The following is an 11,959-nucleotide window of genomic DNA, read 5'->3' as shown; positions in this document are numbered from 1 at the left end:
TGCGGCATGTGGGATCTTCCCAGACGGGGGCACGAACCCGTGTCCCCTGCATTGGCAGGCGGACTCTCAACCACTGTGCCACCAGGGAAGCCCTCTTGTAGTCTTCTTATCCTGTATTTGTCTTTAGGACAGAAGATGTGCCTTATTTATTTATTTTTGTATTTATAATACCTATGCTTATTACATAGCAGGCATCTAAAAGCAGGGTTTCATGTACCAGTGTGTGGATACATGTTTAACAGCATTTTTTTTTAAATATGGTATTTTCTCTTTTTATGACATAAATATTCCCACAATAGCCAATTTCTAGCTACTAATGTGACATTACTGAAAGCGGAATTGGGAAAGCTGCACAATGGTACATCAGTATATACTATTTCACTATACACATGAACTGTATGTAAATAATCGTAGACATAAACTAATAATAAAGCATAGAAAAACAATTAGGAAGTAATGAGCTTTGAGGTTTTATTTTACTTTTAAATGTTATTTGTTTAAGAGTAAATTTACATAATTAATCTTTAATAATGGCTGTGTTTAATACCCAGCAAGCAAAATTCCTGAAAAATTTCTGTTGAGCCAGGGCAAGCTGGCTTCAGCACACCATTTCTGTTGAGCCAGGGCAAGCTGGCTTCAGCACACCATTGATTTTTATGCTATAATACATTGGTCCAATAAATGTAAAGCCTTGTTTAAAATAATCCTAAGAATCATATTTAATCTGTTCAATCAATAGGTTTATGGTGTTTCAAACTATTATATTTTTTGCATAAAAGTAAATAGAAGCAATAAAATATACAGAACGGTTTTTTTTGAGAGAATGAGAATGCATAAAGCATGCAGTAATATAGTAAACATTTTTTCAATGAAAATACCTGTTTTAAAATCTAAAAACCTTTTTATTGGCAATAAGGTATAAATAGAAATTTGATAGTATATTTCAAATAACTCCACAAAACCAACCACAGTCAGAGTATTTTCTCTTTTGAGATTATGTTACAAATGACTTTGTTTATAATATCAATGCCAATTCTTTTTAATATACTCATATTTTTAAAGTTAATTATAAATTTGACATCATTAAAATATTTGTTAATCAATTAATTTTCAAATATTTTATAACTACCAACTTACTGTTATAAACTGGTGTAGTTGTATGACAGAATTACAAAATAAAAATAGAATAGAAAGTTTAAGAAATGTTAGAAGTACTGATTCTAAATGGGCAGTCCTCAGCAAAGGTTAAGGCTAAATTCAATAATTTTCTTAAATTATAACTGTTAAAGTTTCTTTACATGATTAAGTATAAGCTATTTCTTTTAAAACTGAAGAAATAGTTTGTTAAAACAGATGGCTTATTTTTTATTTGTTGATATTCCCTTTCCTCATTTCATAGACATATGAGGATACTTTACAGATTTTATTCTTGTTTCTTTCCCTATAGTTTTGCTTTTTCTAGAATGTCAAACAAATTGACCATATAATATGTAGAAATTTGTGTCTCTTTTTTTTTTCAATTTAGTATGATGCTTTTGAGACTTATTCATGTTTTTGCATTTATTAGCAGTTTGGTCCTATTTATTGCTTAATAGTGTTGAATTTTATAGATGTAGTACAGTTTCCTGATGGATCATTCATGATAGATATTTAGATTGATATGGAATTTTTGGTGAATACAAGTAAAGCTGTTACAAACATTTGTGTACAGGTCTTCAGGAGAGTATGTGTTTTTGTTTCTCTTATGCAATACCTAGGGATAGGTTTATTGGATGGTATAGTAACTATATACATTCAATTTTATAATAAACTACCAAATCCAATTTCAAAGTGGTTATTTCATTTATACATTTCCATATGAAATGTCAAACAGTTCAAGTCACTCCATATCATTGTCAGCACATGGTAGTGTCCATGCCAATGTTAGTTTTTTTGTTTTGTTTGTTTTTTGCCATTCTTGTCTATGCAATAATATCTCATTATGGATGAATGAGAAATTTATCTATACGTTAATTGTGCATTATTTGCAACACATTGTGTATTGCTCTGTATTTTCATTAATTAATGAAAAAATTAATTTGCATTTCCCTAATTACTAATCATGTCAAACATCTGTTCATGAAACCATTTGACCTCATGAATATATGAAGTATGATATCTTTAGTGAAGTGCCTGTTCAAATCTCTTGTCCATTTTAAAATTAGACTTTTGTCTTATTAAATCTTTGATGTTCATTATATATTCTGGACACAATTATTTTATCAGACTTATGCTTTGGAGATTTTTTTTTTTTCTCTTAACAGTGTCTTTTGAAAACAGGACATAACATTTTACTCAAGTCCATTTATGGAAAATTTAAAAATTATATTATTAGTGTTTTTTATCTTCCAAGAAATATTTGCCTAACCCAGGATCACAAAGTTGTTTTATTTTTTTTCTAGAAGATTTTTTATAGTTGTATATCTATGATTCACTTCAAGTTTTGTTTTATTTTGTTTTATTTTGTGTTTTGGTATATTGTTGATTGAATGCATCAGCTCCATATGTTGAGAAAATTATCTTTTTTCCATTAGCTATAAACTGACCAAAAATATGTGGTTCTATTTATTGATTCTGTATTTCATTCATTGATCTCTATTTCCACCATATGGCATGTTATTGGAGTAATATACCTTTATAGGAAGTCTTGGAATCAAATAGAATGAGTACTACAAATTTATTTCTCATTTTCAAAAAAAATTTTTGGCTATCCTAAGTCCTTTGTTTTACTATATAAATTTTAGAACTATTGTGGCAATTTCTACAAAAAGTTTGCTGGAATTTTGATTGGATCTACATTGAATTTCTAGATCAATTTGAAGAGAATCTTAAAAAATACTGCTTTTACAATAAATGAACAAGGTATATCTCACCATCTATTTAGGTTTTCTTTGATTTTTCACATCACAATTTTATAGCTTGCATCATACAAATTTTGCACATATTTTGTAAGGTTTTTCCCAAAGTATTTCATGTGTCTTGATGTTATTGTAAATGGTGCCATTTTAAATTTGAGTTACACACATACACAATACAGCTGCAGGCCTCCTCTCTCCCAAGGCCTCATCACATTTTTAACTTAGTTCTATTATGTTTTATTCCCTAGATAATTAAAACAAACACACAAAAACACAAACACAAACAAAAACTATAAATGTATAGCTTATCTAGATTGTTTTAATTTTTAAGATCAGGATAACAGTCTCTTGCTTTTTTCTAGATCATAACTTGAGGCAGATATATCACTTGCATATTATGTCAACATTTTTAAACTGAGGATTATAAGTTTATGCTTTACCACCTAACTCATTCCTCATCTCTTGCTTATCTAATATTTGGTCTCTGTCTGATAATAAATTCTGTCAAAAAGCACTCACTAATAAGTTTTATTAATGCTGTTATTGGTAAAAAAGACAAAAGAAAACTACTGAAAATGGAAAAAGAGATTCAAGTTTATCACACAATTAATCTTGAATAAATATATTTTATTTTATTTGATAAATGTTCTATTTTTATTCTTTTTATGTTAGTTTTTATATTAAATGCTGTCAATATATATACCATTCAAAATGCTAGCTTACTAATTATAACTTCACTGAAGATGATTTCACCAATGAGGCCTTAAAAACATATTCAGTGTTACTGCTAAAATTCAGGGCCTGATGTTCAAGAAAAGGAGAACGTAAATTAGCAATTTACACTCTATGTTTGATGACAATAAGGTTGTATTTCTTGGAATAATAAACAAGAATTTGGAGGTAAATATCTTACAACAAATACTTTCTATTAGTAAATAGGTAGTGAAAGGAAACAGTGAAAGAACCTATACTGAATTAAATTAACCTTGCATTGAAGTCGTTGAGCATTCATTTATTTTACTGTGTGCTGAAATTTACCATTTTTGCACTTTTTAAAAAGTAATATTCAAATATATGTAACGTGTCATATACATTATTATGCTGTGCATATACCAGTAATATTATTATTTATATTAATTATAGACTCTTAATAGATTATATAAGTATTAGTCCTAGAACTATTAAAGAATTCTTACTGGTATGGCTGGCATTGGAACAAAAATGATAAAATGATAATGTTACTACTTCAGAGACTTGTGGGACTGCTGTTACATTCTGAGATTCAAATTAAAATGATCAAAAGAAATCACTAAGCCATCTAGCTCCTATAGGGTACAGTGTTCGCAATATAAAAACTCACTTATTTTCTAGCACTCCCATCTGATAATCATGTAGAAGAGAATCTATATATGAAGAGAATTGGGGCCAGATATTTTGTTTCCCTTTACTTATTTTAGTTGGTTATGATTGTAAAATGAGGACTACTACACAGAATATACTCACTTGGGTATAAAGAATTTATACTGAAAGTTCCATTTAGTTTAGTTGACCTTTTTCATTCTTTCATAACCCACTTTTAGTTTACTAGGAATTTCTGTTGATGTTATCTTCATAATATATCTAACTTCTGATTGTTCTTCAGGATCTTAATGGCTAGTCAAAATCACAATAGGTCTTGCCAGTATTTCAACAAAAGTCTATAGCATCTTGTTGCTATTCCTTGCTTCCACCCTTGACCTCTTACAGTCTATTCTATCAGTTTCTCTATCTCCAGTCTTCACTCTTACTCTATCCTTTGACGATAAACAGAGATGTATTTTATTTATTTCTTAAATTTTAATGCATAGAACAGTGCCTGTCAAGCCATGTTATGTTCTATAAATATTTGTTGAAGAGAACAAATGACTTCATTTTTGTAGAGGTTGACAAAAGTTTTAAAAAAATGGAATTGAAAATACTCATCAAACTTTGACTCCTGTTTAAACTCTGACAACAAAAAGCATATCATCAATTACAACAATTACAATACTAGTCCAGTTTTAGCAACTGCAGTTATTGGTGAGAGACCTAATAGATATGTCAACTGAGAGTTGAATGATACATATATTTCATATATTATAGAATGTCAATAGATTCTTCCCTCATTGGCCACAGCTATACCTCTGCATACATACAGGACTGGCTTTATCACTTATAGTTTAAAACAAAAGGATAAGGGGACACTAATTGTATGTCTTTTTAAGAATAGAGCTCTCAAACTTTCTCAACTGGTGTTTCTTGAGAAAATTAAGCCTTAGTATCTTAAGCATCCATTGATATAACAAATTAACTTATCTTCTATATATCTAGTGTGATATTATTTATGAATCAACTTTGGGAGAATCAAGAAAATAGTCACTTAACTCATTGTCTCTTTTCTGTGCTTCAAATGAGAAACTCCAGTTGAGAAAGGCCAGATGGAAGTGATACATTTTCATGTCACATCAACATTTGCTGAAGCCTGCCATGTGCAGAGAACTGGGAGAGCTGTATAAAATGTTCAACATAGTGTATCAGTTTCAAAGTTTAACTGTCATTTTATTGCAGAAAACCATTAAAACTTGTAGCTACCTTTCTATATGTTCCTTTTAAAAACTATTTTTTGAGTCAAAAACATTGTGGTACTGAAAAGATGCTAAGTGTTTAAACCCCCTGTAGACTTGTATAAAAGCCTTGCAATTTATACTTGGCATGAAAGTGTTCTCCTGCATGAGAATCACACCAATAAATATTTTCTAAAACAATATGAAATTTTTATCACTGCAAATTGTATTCCTTAATTTACTTTTAAAATTTTCTCATTTCCATGTGTCACTTTTTAACAACTCTCTGGAGAAGACAAATGCTAATTTGGGATAGCTATCAAGATTGCTCCCTGAAACTTTTTGTCACAAGGAATAAAAATTTCACAGAATATTTTCAGCAATAATTTAAAAATAGTTTAAACAGGTAACATTCACACTCATTTGTTATTTGTGTCAATAAGCTTCCCAAAATAAAAGGTTTAAAACTATATTTATGGATCTTCTGAAAAAATAATACAATTTAATTGGTAACTAACAGAGGAAGAATTCTACAATATTTTTACTCAGTGAAATACAATCCCCCTACAGACATTCATATTTTCCTTTTCTCAGAATTATTCAGCATTCAATAATTACACTATAATTAATAATAAATCACGGAACCAAAATTTTGTTTGCCTTTAATAAATGTGCATGGCCAAAGAACAAATCAAAAGACTATTCTTGGAGGAGCTTCAAGATGGCAGAAGAGTAAGACGTGGAGATCACCTTCCTCCCCACAAATACATCAGAAATACACCTACATGTGGAACAACTCCTACAGAACACCAACTGAACTTTGGCAGAAGACCTCAGACCTCCCAAAAGGCAACAACCTCCCCACGTACCTGGGTAGGGCAAAAGAAAAAAGAAAAAACGAGACAAAAGAATAGGGACGGGACCTGCACCAGTGGGAGGGAGCTGTGAAGGAGGAAAGGTTTCCACACACTAGGAAGCCCCTTCACGGGCAGAGACTGCAGGTGGCAGAGGGGGGAAGCTTCGGAGCCACGGAGGAGAACGCAGTAACACGGGTGCGGAGGGCAAAGCAGAGAGATTCCTGCACAGAGGATCAGTGCCGACCAGCACTCACCAGCCTGAGAGGCTTGTCTGCTCACCAGCTGGGGCGGGCGGGGCCTGGGAGCTGAGGCTCTGGCTTCATCGGATCCCAGGGAGAAGACTGGGGTTGGCTGAACGAACACAGCCTGAAGGGGACTAGTGTGCCACGGCTAGCTGGGAGGGAGTCCGGGAAAAGGTCTGGAACTGCCAAAGAGACAAGAGACTTTTTCTTACCTGTTTCCTAGTGTGCGAGGAGAGGGGATTAAGAGCACTGCTTAAAGGAGCTCCAGAGATGGGCTTGAGACGCTAAGGTAGTTGCTGCAGCCTCCAAGAAGTCTGTGTGCAAGCACAGATCACTCTCCACACCGCCCCTCCCGGGAGACTGTGTAGCCCGCCATTGCCAGGGTCCCGTGATCCAGGGACAACTTCCCCAGGAGAACACACGGCGCGCCTCACGCTGGTGCAACGTCACGCCGGTCTCTGCCAACACAGGCTCGCACCACACTCCGTACTCCTCCCTCCCCCTGCCTGAGTAAGCCAGAGCCCCTGAATTAGCTGCTCCTTTAACCCTGTCCTATCTGAGAGAAGAACAGAAACCCTCAGGTGATCTACACGCAGAAGCAGGGCCAAATCCAAAGCTGAATCCCATGGGCTGTGCAAACAAAGAAGGGAAAGGGAAATTTCTCCCAGCAGCCTCAGGAGCAGCAGATTAAATCTCCACAATGACCTTGATGTACCCTGCATCTGTGGAATACCTGAATAGACAACGAATCATCCCAAATTGAGGAGGTGGACTTTGGGAGCAATGATATACATATTTTTTCCACTTTTTCTCTTTTTCTGGGTGTGTATGCGTATACTTCTCTGTGTGATTTTGTCTGTATAGCTTTGCTTTTACCATTTGTCCTAGGGTTCTGTCTGTCCGTATTTTTTCCTTTCTTTTTTTTTTTTTTTTTTTTTTTTTAGTATAGTTTTCAGCACTTGTTATCATTGGTGGATTTGTTTTTTGATTTGGTTGTTCTTTCTTTTTTTTTAATTACTTCAAATTTTTTAAATAATTATTTTCTTTTTTTATTTTAATAACTTTTATTTTATTTTATCTCTTTCTTTTTTCTTTCTTTTTTTCTCCCTTTTATTCAGAGCCATGTGGATGATTTTTTTAGTATAGTTTTCAGCACTTGTTATCATTGGTGGATTTGTTTTTTGATTTGGTTGTTCTTTCTTTTTTTTTAATTACTTCAAATTTTTAAAATAATTATTTTCTTTTTTTATTTAATAACTTTTATTTTATTTTATCTCTTTCTTTTTTCAGTATAGCTTTGCTTTTACCATTTGTCCTAGGGTTCTGTCTGTCCGTATTTTTTCCTTTCTTTTTTTTTTTTTTTTTTTTTTTTTAGTATAGTTTTCAGCACTTGTTATCATTGGTGGATTTGTTTTTTGATTTGGTTGTTCTTTCTTTTTTTTTAATTACTTCAAATTTTTAAAATAATTATTTTCTTTTTTTATTTAATAACTTTTATTTTATTTTATCTCTTTCTTTTTTCATTCTTTTTTTCTCCCTTTTATTCAGAGCCATGTGGATGACAGTCTCTTGGTGCTCCAGCCAGGCATCAGGGCTGTACCTCTGAGGAGGGAGAGCCAATTTCAGGACATTCGACCACCAGAGACCTCCCACCTCCATGTAATATCAAATGGCAAAAATCTCCCAGAGATCTCCATCTCAATGCCAAGACCCAGCTCCACTCAACGACCAGCAAGCTACAATGCTGGACACCCTATGGCAAACAACTAGCAAGACAGGAACACAACCCCACCCATTAGCAGAGAGGCTGCTAGAACCATAATAAGGTCACAGACACCACAAAACACACCACCGGATGCATTCCTGCCTACCAGGAAGACAAGATCCAACCTCATCCACCAGAAAACAGGTACTAGTCCCCTCCACCAGGAAGCCTACACAGACCACTAAACCAAGCTTAGCGACTGGGGCAGACACTAAAAACAACGGGAACTATGAACTTTCATCCTGCGAAAAGGAGACCCAAAACATAGTAAGTTAAACACAATGAGAAGACAAAGAAACACACAGCAGATGAAGGAGCAAGGTAAAAACCCACCAGATCTAACAAGTTAAGAGGAAATAGGCAGTCTACCTGAAGAAGAATTTAGAATAATGATAGTAAAGATGATCCAAAATCTTGGAAATAGAATGGAGAAAATACAGGAAACGTTTAACAAGGACCTAGAAGAACTAAAAGCAAACAAACAATCATGAAAAACACAATAAATGAAATTTAAAAATCTCTAGAAGGGATCAATAACTGAGGCAGAAGAATGGATAAGTGACTTGGAGGATAAAATAGTGGAAATAACTACCACAGAGCAGAACAAAGAATAAAGAATGAGAAAAATTGAGGACATTCTCAGAGTCCTCTGGGACAATATTAAATGCACCAACATTCGAATTATAGGGGTCCCAGAAGAAGAAGAGAAAAAAAAAGGGACTGAGAAAATATTTGAAGAGATTATACTTGAAAACTTCCCTAATATTGGTAAGGAAATAGTTAATCAAGTCCAGGAAGCACAGAACGTTCCATACAGGATAAATCCAAGAAGAAACATGCCAAGAAACATATTAATCAAACTATCAAAAATTAAATACAAAGAAAAAATATTAAAAGCAGCAAGGGAAAAACAACAAATAACATACAGGGGAACCCCATAAGGTTAACAGCTGATCTTTCAGCAGAAACTCTGCAAAGCAGAAGGGAGTGTCAGGATATATTTAAAATGATGAAAGGAAACAACCTACAACCAAGATTACTCTATCCAACAAGGATCTCATTCAGATTAGACGGTGAAATTAAAACCTTTACAGACAAGCAAATGCTAAGAGAATTCAGCAAAACCAAACCAGCTTTACAACAAATGCTAAAGGAACTTCTCTATGCAGGAAACACAAGAGAAGGAAAAGACCTACAATAACAAACCACAAACACTTAAGAAAATGGTAATAGGAACATACATATTGATAATTACCTTAAATGTAAATGGATTAAATGCTCCAACAAAAACATGGAATGCTGACTGTATACAAAAACAAGACTCGTATATATGCTGTCTACAAGAGACCCACTTCAGACCTAGGGACACATACAGACTGAATGTGAGGGGATAGAAAAAGATATTCCATGCAAATGGATATCAAAAAAAGCTGGAGTAGCAGTACTCATATCAGACAAAATAGACTTTAAAACAAAGACTATTACAAGAGACAAAGAAGGACACTACATACTGATCAAGGAATCAATCCAAGAAGAAGGTGTAACAATTGTAAATATTTATGTACCCAACATAAGAGCACCTCAATACACAAAGCAAAATACTAACAGCAACAAAAGGGGAAATCGACAGTGACACAATCATTGTAGGGGACTTTAACACCCGACTTTCACCAATGGACAGATCATCCAAAATGAAAATAAATAAGGAAACACAAGCTTTAAATGATACATTAAACAAGATGGACTTAAGTGATATTTATAGGACATTCCATCCAAAAACAACAGAATACACTTTCTTTCCAAGTGCTAATGGAACATTCTTCAGGATAGATCATATCTTGGGTCACAAGTCAAACCTCTGGTAAATTTAAGAAAATTGAAATCATATCAAGTATCTTTTCTGACCAGAACGCTATGAGACTAAATATGAATTACAAGAAAAAAAATGTAAAAAATACAAACACATGGAGGCTAAACAATACACTACTTAATAACCAAGAGATCACTGAAGAAATCAAAGTGGAAATCAAAAAATACCTAGAAATAAATGACAATGAAAACACGACTACCCAAAACCTATGGGATTCAGTGAAAGCAGTTCTATGAGAGAAGTTTATAGCTATACAATCCTACTTCAAGAAACAAGAAACATCTCAAATAAACAAGCTAACCTTGCACCTAAAGCAATTAGAGAAAGAAGAACAAAAACACCCCAAAGTTAGCAGAAGGAAAGAAATAATAAAGAACAGATCAGAAATAAGTGAAAAGAAATAAAGGAAACAAGAGCAAAGATCAATAAAACTAAAAGCAGGTTCTTTGAGAAGATTAACACAATTGATAAACCACTAGGCAGACTCATCAAGAAAAAAAGGGAAAAGACTCAAAGAAGAAATGGACAAATTCTTAGAAATGCACAACGTTCTGAGACTGAACCACGAAGAAACAGAAAATAAGACCACACCAATCACAAGCAATGAAATTGAAACTGTGATTAAAAATCTTCTAACAAACAAAAGCTCAGGACCAGGTGGCTTCAAAGGCAAATTATCCTCAACAAAATACTAGCAAGCAGAATGCAATAGCACATTAAAGGGATCATACACCATGATCAAGTAGGTTTTATCCCAGGAATTCAAGGATTCTTCAATATATGCAAATCAATCAACGTGATACACCATATTAACAAATTGAAGGAGAAAAACCATATGATCATCTCAATAGATGCAAAGAAAGCTTTGAGCAAAATTCAGCACCAATTTATGATAAAAACCCTCCTGAAAGTAGGCATAGAGGGAACTTACCTCAACATAATAAAGGCCATGTATTACAAACCCACAGCCAACCTCGTCCTCAATGGTGAAAAACTGAAACGATTTCTACTAAGATCAGGAACAAGACAAGGTTGCCCACTCTTACCAATATTATTCAACATAGGTTTGGAAGTTTTAGCCACAGCAATCAGAGAAGAAAAATAAATAAAAGGAATCCAAATTGGAAAAGAAGAAGTAAAGCTGTCACTGTTTGCAGATGACATGATACCATACATAGAGAATCCTAAAGATGCTACCAGAAAGCTGCTGGAGCTAATCAATGAATTTGATAAAGTAGCAGGATACGAAATGAATGCACAGAAATCTCTTGCATTCCTATACACTGATGAAAAATCTGAAAGTGAAATTAAGGAAACACTCCCATTTACCATTGCAACAAATAGAATAAAATACCTAGAAATAAACCTACCTAAGGAGACAAAAGACCTTTATGCAGAAAATTATGACACTGATGAAAGAAATTAAAGATTATACAAATAGATGGAGAGATATACCATGTTCTTGGATTGGAAGAATCAACATTGTGTAAATGACTATGTTACCCAGAGTAATCTACAGATTAAATGCTATCCCTATCAAAGTACCACTGGCATTTTCACAGAATTAGAACAAAAAAATTCACAATTTGTATGGAAACACCAAAGACCCCAAATGGCCAACACAATCTTGAAAAAGAAAAACAGAGCTGGAGGAATCAGGCTCCCTGACTTCAGACAATACTACAAAGCTACAGTAATCAAGATAATATGATACTGGCAGAAAAACAGAAATATAGATCAATGGAA

The sequence above is a fragment of the Physeter macrocephalus genome, chromosome 7 (assembly GCF_002837175.3).
Source record: "Physeter macrocephalus isolate SW-GA chromosome 7, ASM283717v5, whole genome shotgun sequence".
Taxonomy (NCBI): domain Eukaryota; kingdom Metazoa; phylum Chordata; class Mammalia; order Artiodactyla; family Physeteridae; genus Physeter; species Physeter macrocephalus.
This window is presented reverse-complemented; position numbering follows the sequence as displayed.